The sequence below is a fragment of the Triticum aestivum genome, chromosome 7B, assembly GCF_018294505.1.
Source record: "Triticum aestivum cultivar Chinese Spring chromosome 7B, IWGSC CS RefSeq v2.1, whole genome shotgun sequence".
Classification (NCBI taxonomy): domain Eukaryota; kingdom Viridiplantae; phylum Streptophyta; class Magnoliopsida; order Poales; family Poaceae; genus Triticum; species Triticum aestivum.
The window spans coordinates 327399582-327416600 of record NC_057813.1 but is presented as its reverse complement, the minus strand read 5'-3'; positions in this window follow the sequence as shown (position 1 = coordinate 327416600).

The following is a 17019-nucleotide window of genomic DNA, read 5'->3' as shown; positions in this document are numbered from 1 at the left end:
AGAGAGTGTGTGTATGTGTGTGTGTTTGAAAGAGGAGTAGATAGATTACTATCAAGATCGAGGTGCCACCCTACTCCTTCGGTGTCGGGTAGTGTGTGTGTGTGTATGTGTGTGTGTGTGTATGTTTGAGAGAGAAGCCAGTCGATAGATTAGTATCAAGATCGAGGTGTCACCCTACTCCTTCGGTGTTGGGAAGTGTGGGTGTGTGGGTGTGTGTGTGGGGGGGGGGGGCAGTGACACTCACATATCTCTACTCTTATAAAAAACAGAGTTGGTGATGATGGTGTTCCTGCCATCTTGCAATATAGGCCATCTGATTTATATCCGACGGATAGGAAGGAAACTATGACAATTTTGTAAAAACATACCCACACCCCTCTCCGCATTTGCAAATAAGGCATTCCCTCGTTCATCCTTTTCTCCCACAAGATAAACTACTCATACAAATGCATCTTGATGTTCCGTGCAACGCATGGGCATCTTGCTAGTAGGGAGAAGGAGTTTGTGTGACACATTTCTAGCTATATTAAGGGATAGGTAGATAGCATTTGTGCGAGGCATACTTAAAGCATCACGAAGATAAACAAACGGTGTGCATGCAAGTGCCGAAAAAATGAAGCGAGAAACAATGTGGGCGCACACGCGCACGCGCGCATGCGCATGTGTGTGTGTGAGAGAGAGAGAGAGAGAAAGAGAGCAAAATCTCAAAAAAGGTGCTCTGTTGGAATCCCATTGTATGTATTCATATGGTTCCGGAACTCGAGTTAACCTTAGGCATATATGTGAGAGACATTATTATACTTTGAGACATTAGTGGCTGTGGGTGGGCGGAATTAAAGGGGTGGGCGTGTTAGACAGAGAGAGCATGTGTGTTTCTGTGTGAGAGACTTGTAGGACAGGGTAGAAAGATGAATTTAACCTTGATGGAGGGAGAGAAATACACGAAGTGCGCGCGTGTGATTCCGATGCCCACAGGGAAATGAGATATGTATGCGTGTGAGAGAGATTGCACAATTCATTCACGTATCACTATCTAGTGATCGTGAACGTGCATCACTTGAACATAAATCAATATCTACTTCGTATCGTGGCCAAAGGTACAATATCGATTCAACGCTATAAAGATTGGACACTCACATATCACATTTTTTTCTATTTAAATAAACCTTTTCAGTTGTGCATGCCAAAGTTACAGTGATGTTTCCTCAAACAACCAATGTAGCTATCATGTACATGCACCATTGTTACTCTTGCATTCAAATTCATTAGTCTTTGATGATTTAAGTTTCTATTTTGAAGTAATATATGTAATATTCATATATGAATTCAAGGGTACGCAATTTATGAAATGGAGGCTATGTAATCATATGAGGTAACACTTTTAAGTAGCGGACTACTATATCCATTTCTTTTTGTGCGCCTCTACACTAACACGTCAATGCATTATGTTTAATGTAAATAACCAATGACACTAAATTATCTATTTACACAAGAAATACATAGGTTGAGCGTTTGATCCCTTTTTTTGTGAACGCGCCACTACAGCCGTACGATTGGCCGCGTCCGTGTGAATGTCCAAGTTATCGGTGCATCATCCCGAGTTATTGTCTTTTTTTCTGGGGTGGACTTCACACCAGTTATTAACTGCTGATGCGTGCCCCGTGTACACAGTCTAGCATGACCTTCCCACTAGCATGGTCCAAAATTAGTTGAAACTGGATACGAACGATCCCGCGGGCGGCAAAATCTCCCGCCTCCTTCTAAAATTTCCGCCACCTTAGTCTTTAGCATGCGAAATTCCCCTTTTGTACTTGGTGCATGGAGACCAACAATTACAATACCGCCCTCATCTACATAATAGGTTGGGGCTGCTTTGGTAACTTCCGATTCCCCCCACTACACGGCACCCCCATTTCCTCTCCCCCTCCCGCAAAAGCGACTAACTCCATAGCACCAGAGCATCTTACATCACGCCGTCCGTACTTCATCGGCCTTTCTTCCCTCTCCTCTCAAAACCCTAGATTGCTCATCCACCGACGTACCATAGCCCATTCACTGCCAGCGGCATCCACCTCACCGGATCTGCTTCTGCGGCCGCATCTACCCCTCCCACCTCTCCTAGAAACAAGTAGGCTGCTCATCCACCACTGTACCATAGCACATTCAGTGCTGGCCTTGTCCACGACGCCGGATCTGCTTTGCCGGTACTCTTGTCAACCGCCGCGCATCTGTAGCGGCTCATTCGTACTCCCCATCGGAGACGCTTCGTCCACACCCCCCGGAGCTGCCCCACCGATGCCCCCGTCGACGACCTCTAATCCTCTTCGCCGAGACCTTTGTCAACCCTACCGGAGCCGCTTCACCGACACCATCATAAACCCTACCGGAGTAGCTTCGCCTATACCATTCTCAACCCTACCGAGGCCGCTTTGCCAACTCACAAGTCCACGACCTCAGATCCCCTTCCTCGCACCCTCATCCAACCTACCGAAGCAGCTTCTGATGCCCGTCCACGGCCGCAGATCCGCTTCGTCGACACCATCCTTAACCCAACCACCGGAGCAACTTCTGACGCCCCATCCACGGCCGCAGATCCGCATCATCGACACCATCCTTAAACCAACCACCGGAGCAGCTTCAGCTACGCCCTCGTCCATGGCCACAGATCCGCTTCGCCCACACCGTAGTCCACCCTACCAGAGTCGCTCAACAAACACCCTACTCGACGGTTCTAGATCTCCTTGTCGGACCGTGACAGCCAATGTAGCATCATCACCCTTGACATTTCTAACCTGATTCCCACTGTCTGGCAAGATGCCAAGCACCCGCCACGTCCTAGGTACTTGTCACCTTTAAACCCGTCCAACATCACCTGCCCGATGTACTTCAAATATACCAACAGGTCACTGTTACCTATTATGCAGCTGGCAAAAACTACAAGGACGATGTTTCTTCTGGATCTAACAGCTGGGCCAACCAAGATCCTGGACTGAGGCATTTCTATGATCTTGTAAGTGTGTTTCTCTCTCTCTTGTATTGTTCTGTGCCTGCCAGCGTGCTTTGCTAGGATTTTCGACCAGTAATCCCTTTGTGCAGACAATGATTTCTACTACTGGCTACTAAATTAGATATGTAGATGTCATACATGATACTACCTCATACCTCCGTTCCTAAATATATGTCTTTCTAGAGATTCCACTATAGGCTACATACGGAGCAAAATGAGTGAATCTACACTCGAAAATGCATCTATATACATCTGTATGTGGTCCATACTGGAATCCCTACAAAAACATATATTTAGGAACAGAGGCAGTACATTACACAAAATCGTAGGTGGCATGTAGGAACTCTATTGCACTACTTTAGGCTCCCTTAGAGTGCCTGCTAGTCCAGCACACAGAGTCATGGCTAGTTTATGCTACGCACACAATTGTTAATTGGTGGTTTAAATATGTGCAAGGGATATACAATATTGTATCATGTAGAGATGTCTGAAATTAGCCGTGTCAACTTGCAGATAGGGTTACAGAATGAAAAGGTACATGTATGTGGCAATTTCATGGAACATTGCAAAAAAAGGAGAGCCAGCGGTGAGCCTATACAGTGTGCTATGGTACGTCACTCCTCAATTGCAATCATCGTGACATGTTATTTGTATGTTAGTTCTATTAGACAAGTTTCTTAGGGACAGTTATTACGAGTTATCCTAAGAAAATAAGCACCTGTGAATATAAGCTCCATGTTATAAGCCAACTAGTTCTTTTCATTGCATTTTCAGCTTATCTTTGGTATGATCAGTGAAAAGTCTAGATTGCATTATATTTTTTCATTTTGCTGCCCATATGAAAATTAATTTGACTTGCAAACATCACAAATTGAACCCAATGCAGTAATTAATTTGATAGGAAAACAGACCATCACTATTTGCTCAAAATGAAAATACAAAGATACAATCTACTTGGCACAATCTACTTTGGTCAATGTTTTCCATAGAGATCTCATTGCCTAATTTAAACGAAGAACGCATGACCCACATTTAAATGACGAACAATTATTTATTGAAATTCGATGGTCCAAGTGGCTGGTTATTATCATATAGTAGCACCACCTGAAAGCATCATATAGCAATAGCAGCAGCTCATAGCAACTCATCATACATCAGCAGCAGTGTGCAATTCATCATATACCAGCAGCAGCTCATAGCAATTCATCATATAGCAGCAGCAGGAGCAGCTCATAGCAATTCATCATATAGTAGCAGCAGGAGCAGCTCATAGCAATTCATCATATAGCAGCAGCAGGAGCAGCTCATAGCAATTCATCATATGGCATTAGCAGGAGCAGCTTATAGCAACTCATCATATAGCAGCAGCAACAACTCATAGCAATTCATCATATAGCAGCAACAACAACTCATAGCAATCATCATATAGCAGCAGAAGGAGCAGCTCATAGCAATGCATCATATAGCAGCAGCAGAAGCAGCTCATAACAATTCATCATATAGTGGATCAGAATAAAAATTTGGCAAAAAATCAGAGGAGATCCTCACCTTGTTGGATGAGCTCATCCTTCAGCAGCACCTCAAGGACACGGCCTGGGAGGAGGGGAGGGGGAATAAGGTGCCTTCTGCCGCAGTATGGCATCAGCCATAGTTGTGCAGCGCCTGCCGGAGTAGTGTGTTAGACGAACCACAGTGGAGCAGCTGCTGGAGACCATGAGAATGAGGGGCGGCGCCAGAGGAAGGAGTAGCCAGGGTCAGGCCAGATGGGACCAGTGGCAACAGCTCGCTGGAGGAACCCTATTGCTGCAGGCAGGGGATCGAGGTAGAGGGAAAGGGGAGAGGAGATGCAAGCGAGCAGGGCAACGAACGCTTGCGTGTTTGTTTTTACTTGAGGGTCAGGTGTGACACGGGCGTCAGCAGTTGCATTTTGAGTGTAATATAGGCAGACAACAGAGTCATTTCACTATTCCCCTTCCCTTTAATTTTTAGTGAGGTTCTACCCGGAACACCCCCCTCCAAAGCGAAATTAGTTAAGCCCAAGCCCATAACTCAAAAATGATTTCTTTACATCTTGAATAAGCCCTGAAAAGGCAGAATCGAACTGGCCCTTAACCTGCAATTCAATTGTCTGTGCAATGATGAATCACTCCTTCCTGCTATAGTGTACATTTAGGCATCATCATACATGGCATAACCTAATACATGTGCATTCCATTGTAGAATCTGGAATATGCAATGTTTATGTTAGTTCATACGTTGCACATGATGTTTAAATGCCCCTTAAATCTAGCCAGTCAAGTGATGGTCTTTAAGCCTCCTTCTTTGCTTCTTTTCTTGATATGTAAGATTTGCTCACACATTTGTTCAATTGCTTGTTTGCATCAGCCAGCCATACTAGGACTGTTTGCTTTGATTACTTGTTGTTCTTGACCTAACACTCTAACAGAGCTTTCAATGATTTAAACACTAAGGGCTGCTTTAGTGGGGCCTTGTCTAACTCATAGGTGACATAAAGGTTTGGATGTACACTAAGGTAGGCTCTCCAAGAGTACCCGGAGATCCAGTTTGAAGGTATGCCTAGTTTTTACATAGTGCAGACATAGTAAATTCTCATTTCATTGTGTGCAAGTGCAAGAGATGCGACATGTTTCATTATGTGGTGTTGTTTTGTTATAATCCCATCCTTTTGTGTTCACAGACTAGAAAGTATGCATATTTATCTTCCAAGGAGACGAGTAATTAGTTTGTGTCACCTTGTAGAGGGGGTGCAATGAAGATAAGATTGAGGATTTCCAAGTACAAGATGTTAGGAAGGAGCCTTGCAAGAGAAGTAGGAGCTGCGCTGAGCCTCTTCAACCTGTTAAGGTAAGTCACTGTATCCAACTCAATAGTTCAATTCCTTGTTTGTTTCAGGCATAGTTAATTTGGTCTTTTCAATTGCTTTATTCATTCTCAGTTAATGAGATGCCCAAAGAATGATGCCTGATGTGGGTACTTGTATACCTATTAGTTGACATAATTAAAGGCCTTACCATTTAATTACTCTGCCAAAGTGTGCCTGAAGCTTTGAAGTCTATTAACCAACTGTTATTGCATGAGGCTGACAATCTAGTTTATACTAGGCTAATGATTGCATAGTTTTGCTTGCTGTAGTATGTTTGTATGAAACCCACTGCTGTTCATTATTCTCCCTAAGACTTTAATTGAGCTACAGAATGAACAACTGCTTGCTTACTTATACGCAACATGCTGTCTAAATTTGTAACTTGTCTATGTTTTGGATTGGGCCCCAACATGATGCTCCTCTGGTGAGCTAAGAGAGATTTCTATATGTAGGATGCACAGACTACCTTTTTTATAATTTTTAAAATATCACCTGCTTATGCTTCATGACGTGTAACATTATTGTTAGTCCTTTTTTGCCATGTACTCCCTCTGTCCCAAAATAAGTGTCTTAAATTTGTACCAGCTCTAGTACAAAGTTGTACTAACCTTGAGACACTTATTTTGGGACAGAGGGAGTACAAAATAGTGTCTTGCTTGCTTCACTTTTGTAACTATACATTTTCCCTAGTCATGTGTACTTACAGAAACATTTCAGGATGAAGTGACATCAACACAAAGATCTACGAGCAGTGCGGCATGGCTGTTATCGAATGATTATGGATTGGAATTGGAATGTGCTGATGTTCTCGAGCATCAACTAGAGGTGGAAAGACAACGTGTACATGATTCTCAATGTACAATCAACAAGTTGAGACTAGACATGCAGGTATTAGATGCAGGAGTCAAAAAATGAAACAAGACACTGAGGTAACCACGAAGGAATTGGAGATTTTGCAGACTGAAATTTGTGCTATCTGAATCCGGCCAATCCTATTTTCTGAAGAGATTATAGTTCAAATGGAGTTAAGTTGATGCGCGTCCATGATGTATGAGCTGTATTTGCCCAGTGTATGTAATTTCCTGTTTGTGTATGCTTTATTATCACCGGTGCCAAACCATAATGCCCAGTGGGTATAATCGACTGTAATTTCTTTATTGTATAGTGTAGGATTATTCTACGTTTCTATGCCTTGGTCTCTTTGTTGTATAGTGTTTGTTTTTATAGGTGATAGTATAGAGTAGGATAATTCTTTGAATATGCTATATCGTTCAAACGGGGGCCAACTCGCCCAAACATTGTAGTGACCATGGCCCTCCACGGGCCGTATGATCCACGGGCCATCTACGGCACGAACGATCCATGGCCTTCTATGGCCTGTCGGATCCATGGGTCTTCTATGGGCCGTCGGATCCATGGGCCTTCAATGGGCCGTCGGATCCATGGGCCTTCTATGTCCCATAGGATCCATGGGCCTTGTATGGGCCATCTCATCTATGGGCCTTGTACGGGCCGTTTAATGGGCCGTAAATGGGCTAGAGTGGAAATCGTACGTTTTATGGGCTAACCATAACAAGCCGTTAAGGCCTTATTTGTTGATGCTATGAAAATGGCTCAACAGATTAACGGGCCACCAACGGGCCGACTGTATCCACGGGCTGAATTTGGCCCACAAGCAGAAAAGGCTAGTAACGGGCCATAAGTAACCGAATGCTGGAAATGAGCCCAAGAATAAATGGGCCCTGAGAAGGCCGAAAGGTAACACGGGCTGGAAACGACCCAATGAATAATGGGCCGCTAATGGGTATAAAGCGATACACTGTTCATTATGGGCCGATTTCACCACGGGCCGTTAATGGGCCAAGAGTTACAAAGGGACTCGTATGGACCGAAAGACGTCATGGGCCATACATGGGCCGGAAGTTACAACAGGCTAGAATCATATTGGACGACCCATATGACGCTACTGGGCCTAATACCGTTAGGCCGTAACGGACTATGAGTTATGGTCCATCTCTGCTGCCTTTAAATGCCTTTTTCCGTTGACCGAGTCGAGAGCCCCTGAATTTGGCGTTTACCGCCGTGTTGTCTAGGTTGTATTCATTATTTCGACGCTTTTTTTATTGCGTTGCTGCTTCCCATTGCCATCCCTGATTTTGGATGTGCCTGGGTCGCTGGTGCCGTTGCGGGCCAACCAACTATCCTCGCCCGCACAAAAGCGGGTCATAAGAGTTGTTAGGGCTGCCATTGTCCTCGGCTTTTCTTGGCCGAGGTGTCTGGCGAGCCATTCGTCCCGGACACTGTGTTTGAAAGTTGCTAAGGCTTCAGTGTCCGAACAGTCGACGATTTGGTTCTTCTTGGTGAGAAATCTGTTCCAAAGCTTACGGGCTGACTCTCCAGGTTGTTGGATTGTGTGACTTAAATCGTCTGCATCCGGAGGTCAGACATATGTCCCTTGAAAATTAGCCCTGAAAGCGTCCTCGAGTTCCTCCCAACTTCCAATGGAATTTTCAGGTAGGCTTTTCAACTAGTGCCGAGCTGGTCCTTTCAACTTGAGGGGTAGGTATTTTATGGCGTGGAGATCTTCTCCGCGAGCCATGTGGATGTGAAGAATAAAGTCCTCAATCCAGACTGCAGGGTCTGTCGTTCCGTCGTATGCCTCGATGTTCATGGGTTTGAACCCCTCTAGAAATTCATGATCTAGCACCTCATCGGTGAAGCACATGGGGTGCACTGAGGGAGTCCTGGATTAGGGGGTCCTCGGATAGCCGGACTATATACTTTGGCCGGACTGTTGGACTATGAAGATACAAGATTGAAGACTTCGTCCCGTGTCCGGGTGGGACTCTCCTTTGCGTGGAAGGCAAGCTTGGCAATAAGGATATGTAGATCTCCTTCTCTATAACCGACTCTGTGTAACCCTAGCCCCCTCCGGTGTCTATATAAACTGGAGGGTTTAGTCTGTAGGACAAGGACAATCATAATCATAGGCTAGCTTCTAGGGTTTAGCCTCTATGATCTCGTGGTATATCAACTCTTGTAATACTCATATCATCAAGATCAATCAAGCAGGAAGTAGGGTCTTACCTCCATGAGAGGGCCCGAACCTGGGTAAACATTGTGTCCCCCGCCTCCTGTTACCATTAGCCTTAGATGCACAGTTCGGGACCCCCCCTACTCGAGATCCTTCGGTTTTGACACCGACATTGGTGCTTTCATTGAGAGTTCCACTGTGCCGTCATGGTAAGGCTTGATGGCTTGCCTTGTTGTCAAGGACAACATCGCCTCTGGGGGAGCCCTGGCTGTAGGCCAACTCTCCGACTAGGCGGCTTCGTCATGACTGCCCGTTCGGCCGTCGCGCCGACGATGACTTCTCAGGTCATCAAAAACAGCCTCCACGTCAGCTCGGAATTCACTGAGCAGATGGATCCAATGCAGCTCTCCTCCCTGAACGAGCTCTTGGATCGCATCGCTGCCCTGGGAGTCGCTATGGACTATGATCGGATCGGGCTTAAACCCGACCAAAGGGAGATTAACTCTCCGCCGGTCACCCATTAGATAGTGGTGGTGGAGGAGCAATGCAGTGATTCTTCCTCTTTTTTGAGGACGAACTATGTCCAGATTCCCAAGCTCTCCGAGCCAGATACCCGTCTACGGGAGGACACGGCCCAACCTCCAAACCTAGAATCGGACAGCGGGCCAGAAAAATTGGGCAACATCCCGGAGCCCGAACTGCCAAGCTCAGAAGCTCCTCTACCCCTGGGTCTTAGATCGCGTCAGGGTTTGGACCTGAATCTACCCACCCACCCAGACACAAGTGATCTTTCTCACATTAGACAAGAGCCCCAAGAGACAGTACATCACTTCTGGGCCAGATTCCTCCTTGTAATGAGCAAGGACAAGGACTGTCACGAGGAAGACACAATTTCATTCTTTTGCAAAAATTGCACGGACAGGGGAATCCTCAACGCCATAAGTCGCCGTGACATAGCACACTTCACTAACTTGGCGGCCATAGTACAAAAGTACTGTGCAATGGAAAGCGCCTGGAAAATCCAAACAAAATTCTGGGACCCTCCGGCTCTCACTAAACCCCTCGTCTGAACTAAAAGGGTGCACTCTCGCAAGTCACCCGACCCAATTACAAAGAAACCAAAGCCCACTACAGGGCGTGGAACCGTATTGGAGGGATGGCTCAATGGGCCATGCAGAATTCACAGTACACCGGATACCAAACCAACACACAGCCTTAGAGCATGTTAGATACTCCGGCAGGTGGCCAAGAGCGGCGAGGATCTCCTCATCAACAATACCATAGAACACCATCCCGCGGAAAATAACAATACAATATTGACAGTCTTCGAGACTTTTGCCTCAAATAATAGGCGCAAGCGAGCACTCCGCAGCCTCGCCGAAGTCTGCCACGTTGCAGCAATAAATCCATGGAACGACACGGCCATAACCTTCAATGCCAGTGACGAACCTCAATTCCGAACAGTCCAAGCACCAGCCGCTTTGGTCCTTAGTCCAATTGTGGACGGCTTTCGGCTTACTAAAGTGCTCGTGGACGGTGGTAGCGGATTAAACCTCATCTACGATGAAACCCTTAACAAAATGGAAATGGACAAGAGCCGCATTGAGCAAAGCAGCCCGACCTTCAGAGGAATCCTCCCTAGTCGGGAGGCACGATGCGCGGGAAAAATCACACTAGATGTGGTATTCGGCACACCGGAGAATTATAGGTCCGAAGAAATCACATTCCAAGTGGCCCCATTCAGTAGAGGATACCATGCCCTTTTAGGGCGGGATGCATTCACGAGCTTCCCAGCTATACCCCATTACGGGTACATGAAGCTCAAGATGCCCGGGCCCAATGGAATCATCACTCTAGCTAGTGATCTGGACATAGCACTCCACGACGAAAATAAAACCGCCGCACTGGCCCTTGAGGCATTATCCGAAGCCCTCGCGGCTGAAGAACTAACTGGCACTGCGCTCCATGGTAGACAGGGATGACGTGATACTCTACAAACGACCCAAGTCCACCTCTTTTAAACCAGCGGACGAAATAGTCAAATTCCAGGTCCACCCAATGGACCCTACAAAAATTGCATCCATCGGGGCACAGCTGAACCCCACAATAGACGCCGCACTGCGAAAGTTCTTGCATGGGAATTGGGACATCTTCGCCTGGCATCCTTCAGACATGCCGGGTATCCCACGCAGGCTGGCCGAGCATAGCCTAAACATACTGAAGGGATACAAGCCGGTCAAGAAGACTCTTCGGTGTTTTTCAAAACCTAAGCGACAAGCCATGGGAGAAGAGCTAGCCAAGTTACTCGAGTCCGGATTCATCAGAGAAATAAAACATCCGGACTAGCTAGCAAACCTGGTGATGGTACCAAAGAAGGACAAATCCTGGCGCCTATGTGTCGATTTCAAGGACCTCAATAAGGCTTGCCCCAAGGATCCATTCCCCCTCCCCCGCATCGATCAAATCATCGATGCTACCGTGGGACACAACTCATTGTGCTTCCTCAACGCATACTCCAGATACCATCAAATCAAGATGGCGGAGTCCGATCAAGCCGCAACGGCATTCATCACTCCATACGGCCCCTTCTATTTTAACATCGTGCCTTTCGGGCTCAAAAACGCCGGTGCAACCTATCAACGCATGATTCAGACATGCCTGGAAACACAAATCGGCAAAACAATGGAGGCATACGTAGACGATGTGGTCATCAAAATCAGACACATCGAATCTTTAATAGACGACTTGAGGCTTATGTTCGACAATCTCTGAACATATGACATCAAGCTCAATCCGGAAAAATGTGTTTTCGGCGTACCTGCCGGAAAGCTCTTGGGCTTCATCGTTTCCAATAGAGGAATTGAAGGAAACACATCTAAAATCCGAGCTCTTTCATAGTTGGCTACCCCAACAGACCTCAAGCAAATCCAGAAATTAACTGGATGTGTGGCTGCCCTAAGCCGCTTTATCTCCCGATTGGGAGAAAAGGCACTACCTCTCTATCGCCTTCTTCGACGCACCGAATACTTCGAGTGGACGGATGCGGCTACAGCCGGACTGGAAGAAATAAAGGCCCTCTTGGCTAGCAATCCCATCCTGGCCACGCCAAATATCCGCGAACCCATGTTGTTATATATAGCTGCAACACACCAGGTTGTAAGCGCAGTGCTCGTCGTTGAACAAGAGATGGACGGACATAAGTTCCCGCTTCAAAAGCCGATATACTACGTATCCACTGTCCTCACTCCATGCAAGTCACCGTACCCACATTATCAAAAGATAGCATATGCAGTCTTCATGGCATCCCGGAAACTACGACACTACTTTCAAGAGTATTCAATCACGGTGGCCTCTGAAGTACCACTCAACGATATAATAAATAACCGTGATGCCACGGGCTGGATTGCTAAGTGGGATATCGAGCTCCTCCTGTTCGACATCACATACAAACCACGGCGAGCCATTAAGTCGCAAGTACTGGCTGACTTCGTCGCTGAATGGACAGAAGCCGAACTCCCTAAAGAGTACGGCGTGTACTCCAACTAGATCATGCACTTTGATGGCTCGAAGATGCTGGCTGGTCTGGGAGCAGGCGTTGTCCTCACATCCCCAACCGGAGACAGAGTCCAATACATACTCCAAATATTATACACAGACTCCAACAATGCAGTCGAATACGAGGCTCTGTTGCATGGTCTTCGGATGGCAGTCTCCATGGGCATTCAACGCTTAGAAGTGTGTGGGGATTCGAACCTCGCAATATCTCAAATAAATGGAGACTTTGACGCCAAGGACCCAAAAATGGCGGCTTACCGCAATGCCGTCCTCAAAATGTCAGCTCGGTTTGAGGTGCTCGAATTCCACCATGTGGTCCGAGAAAACAATCAAGCGGCGGATATCCTCGCCCGCATCGGCGCTAAGCGCGACCCGGTCCCACCTAATATCTTCTTGGAAAGGCTGTTCAAGCCATCCGTGGTGTGGGAAGGGGAGACCGACAATACCAGTCCAGATCCGAACACAACCCCAGATCCCGAACACTCTGACATAATCGGAGGCTCCACCACCGAAATAACACCTTCAGTCCACGTAATTATGGCTGTTATCACCCCGTGGACAGAACCCTTCTTAGCCTACCTAAATAGGCAAGAACTCCCTGAGGACCAAAATGAGGCATGTTGCATTGTGCGGCGCTCTAAAGCCTATAAGTTTCACGAGGGAGAGCTTTATAATAAAAGTGTGACCGGAGTGCTCCCAAGGTGCATCTCCGAAGAGGAAGGACGACAACTACTGGCCGAAATTCACGCTGGACTCGGCGGCCACCACGCCGCTGCTCGGGCCCTTGTAAGCAAGGCCTTCCGTACATGTTTCTACTGGCCGACAGCCCGAGCAGACGCACAGGTCCTCGTCCAACATTGCGTCGGTTGCCAGCTTTTTGTGAACCAAAGCCATATGCCACCTACCGCTCTCCAAACAATCCCCATCACTTGGCCCTTTGCGGTCTGGGGGCTCGATATGGTCGGACCCCTTAAAGGAGGAAGCCATAAGAAAAAATACTTGTTGGTCATGGTGGATAAATTCACCAAATGGATAGAAGCCAAACCAGTTAAAATGGTCGAGTCCGGACCAGTGATAGACTTCATATCCGGGGTCGTACACCGTCACGGTGTCCCCCACAACATCATCAGCAATAACGGCTCCAACTTCCTAGCTGACGAGGTGAAAACTTGGTGCGGCAACATGGGCATTAAGCTCGATTATGCCTCCGTCTATCACCCCCAAACAAACGGTCAAGTCGAATGAGCAAACGGTCTTATTATGAGCGGCATCAAACCCAGACTAGTGCGATCCTTGAAGGAATCAGATACGCACTGGGTCGAGGAGCTCGACTCTGTACTATGGGGGCTGCGGACCACGCCGAATCGCACTACCGGATACACACCATTTTTTTATGGTGTACGGCGCAGAGGCGGTATTACCCTGCGATATCATTCATGACTCACCTAGAGTGCGCATGTACGAAAAGAGAGAAGCCAAGCTTGATCGGCAGGACAGTTTAGATGCCCTGGAGGAGGAGCGTGATGTCGCAAAGGCCCGTTCTGCATTCTATCAGCAACAGGCTCAAAGGTATCAAAGCAGAGAAGTACGAGCAAAACTTATAACATTGGCGAACTCGTTCTACGCCTACCGGAGAAGAAAAAGGACAAGCTCAAGCCCAAGTGGGAGGGTCCCTTCATCATTGATAAAGTTCTCATTGGAGGGGTGTACCGTCTGCGTGATGCATCTGATAATCAACTCGAGCCAAACCCATGGAACGCGGCCAGACTACGAAGACTCTATGCCTAGTGCCAAACTCTGTGTTCGCCTCCTTACCTCCGTCTTTTTTAAAGTTATATCCTCTTTCTTTCTTGCTTTCTTTCTTTCTTCTTTCCTTTTTTATAGCCTTATAAGCTTCAAGTGTGTCTTGACTACACAATCTTGACGCGCTATGCGCGCTCATTATACCTGGGGGCTTCTTATACAGAAGCTTAATATAATTATATCCCGGGCTTTATGCCCACTACATATGTGTCATTTTTTCATATGTACCTTTTTTCGCCACTATATGCATCGATATGACTTAAGTTTTGGCCGAGCTAGGTTGCCTGGCTCCTGTGTTTATGCCCTACGTTCCCGTTAGTTCGGCTAGGTCATAAGGGGAGCACCTCTGTGATTGTTACTTCCGGGTTAGCCAGACATGTACCTCAGACTGGGTGAAGCCGAAAGCTAGCGTTCTTAAGGGAATATTCGGTCGGTGAACAAAAGATGTTTTTTTACCAATTTACAATATAAACCCCCAGATGTTTCATATTCTGCGTCTCCGTTCATAGTTCAGACATGCACATTAATGCATGCATACCCAGGGAAAGGAACCCCTAACGGAACTATTCTCCCTAGAAGGTGTTTCTTACTATCCATGTAATATAACATAACTAGTTGGGTAATTGTCTGTTCAAGCACTTATGACCCCTACGCCTGGTTTCCACGCGTACCCCGGTTTACATAACTGAGCGGGTACTCGGATACACTCCGGACTGTCGGGTCCAGAGGTTGAAGCGAAAAGGTCTGCCATGACAAATGATTTACAATCCGGCTAGGGATAAAATATGTCATTTGAAGTACAAAGTCACTTAGACTGACCAAATTCTTCTTCTATACTGTCCAATAGGCTGTCTAGCCTACAATCCTGTTGGGAATACTTTGCGGCTAATGCTACCTGGTCATATACCAGACTAGCGGGGATCTCTTTCCCATCTGACACTACAGGCCCAACCTCGGCCATGTGGTTCGGGTCAGCCTTGGTGTATCGCGTCTTCACGATGGCCCAGGCTTCCATTGCACCTTGTCAGCAGGCCATATCTTCCCTAATCGGAAGCGCCACCGCGGCCCCTTGAGCATTTCTACAAGCGCTCCCATGCCTCCTGGTAGGGAGGCGGATGGCCACAAGGCCTGGGCAATACCCTGCATCACCTGCCGAGCTTGTTCGTGCAGTTGTGAGAGCTCTTGGAGAAGATCGCCTGCAGATCCGGGCATCTCCTCTTTGGGACGACCTGTCAGCATACCTACAGACATAACTCTGTTAGCCTGTTTCTTTGCTGAACTGTATAAAGGTTCGTTTGAGCACTTACTAAAAATGCCGTGTCGAAGCCTCTTATTCTCCTTCACGGAGCCAGCAAGCTGGGCCCGAACATCTTTTAATTCAACGTCCAGCCGGGTATTGGCGTCCTGGAGATCATTTTTCTCTCGAATAACCCGTGTAAGCACACGCTCGCCAGCCTCCAGCTGTCGTTGAGCATGTTGCTCGTCCCCCGGTACGATCTCCGGATTACCTCCAGGATTGTCTGCAGAATCTATGGTTAGATTTGCATGCATGCCGAATACTAACGGGTACATGTCATTACATTCTTTTTGATCTAGACAAGTATTACCAGATGAGGCCTTCTTGGACTCCTCCATTCCAGCAACTGCGGCCCGTAGCTGGGCTTTGCACTCCTCCAGCTCTTGAGACAACTGGGTATTCTTCTCCGTAAGAACCTATGCATACAATGATCCTTAAATCAGTTGTGCCAACTGTTTCAAGTCTCAGGGGCTACTGATATACATAATTATCAGATTTTCTTACCCGTATATCCTTTACATACTGGTCCGTGGCTCTACCAAGGCCATCTTGAGCAGCTCAGATGTACGCGTCACCTGAGTTGAAGGCATTGACCGCCTCTTCGGAGAAATTAGGGTCACGGAGTATGGCTCGGCGACACCTGTGATTCATGGCGCTCTCCACTTCGGAATTCGTAGCGGACAGTCTATCCGCATCCTCTATAGGAGGACCATCCGGCGTTGTCCCCACATGACCTCTGCCCCTAAGTCCGGCTCTTGAGTCTGGCTGGTGGAGGCGTGGCCGGCAGGCTCTCCAGACATAGTCCGGTGAGTGTTTTTTCTACCAGGAACCACAGACATTTTTATATTTTAAAGACGATAATCACGGAGTAGGTTTTTAATCATACCTCTACGATGGTGTGTCGGTCCTGACCGCCTTCCTTTTGAGCCTACCTGGCTTCATTGCCCCTTGTTGACGAGTCACCACGGATTTGGCACGGCGCCCCGATGGCCTTCCCTGTAAGACACAATACGTGTGCGGTGGGTAAGGTAGAAAGAAGGGATCCTTCTCGAAAGTTGGGACTCCAGTTTTACTTACATGCGATGCAGGGAGTAGGCCAGGGTAATCGGCTATGATGGCCACCAAGGCACCATCATATCTTAGCTGATAGAACATCCTCTCAACGAGCTCCACAAATATGTCTGGATCTTCTTCGAGTCCGGGGTTGAGGGCCTGGTTGGGGTCCTCTGGCCGGGGAGACGGGCTGTGGACCTCCCTCACAGCTTTTCGCAGTTCCTGCTATGAATTAGCAAGGTAAATATTTGTGATGCGGGAATGACTGGAGTAAAAGAAAGCAGCTCACCCATCTTGGGGGTTGTACATGGAGAATCGATCCGTGGCTTAATACGGATGAACTCCTCTTCTTCTCCTTTGTACAAATCGGATAGTATTTGCGCTAG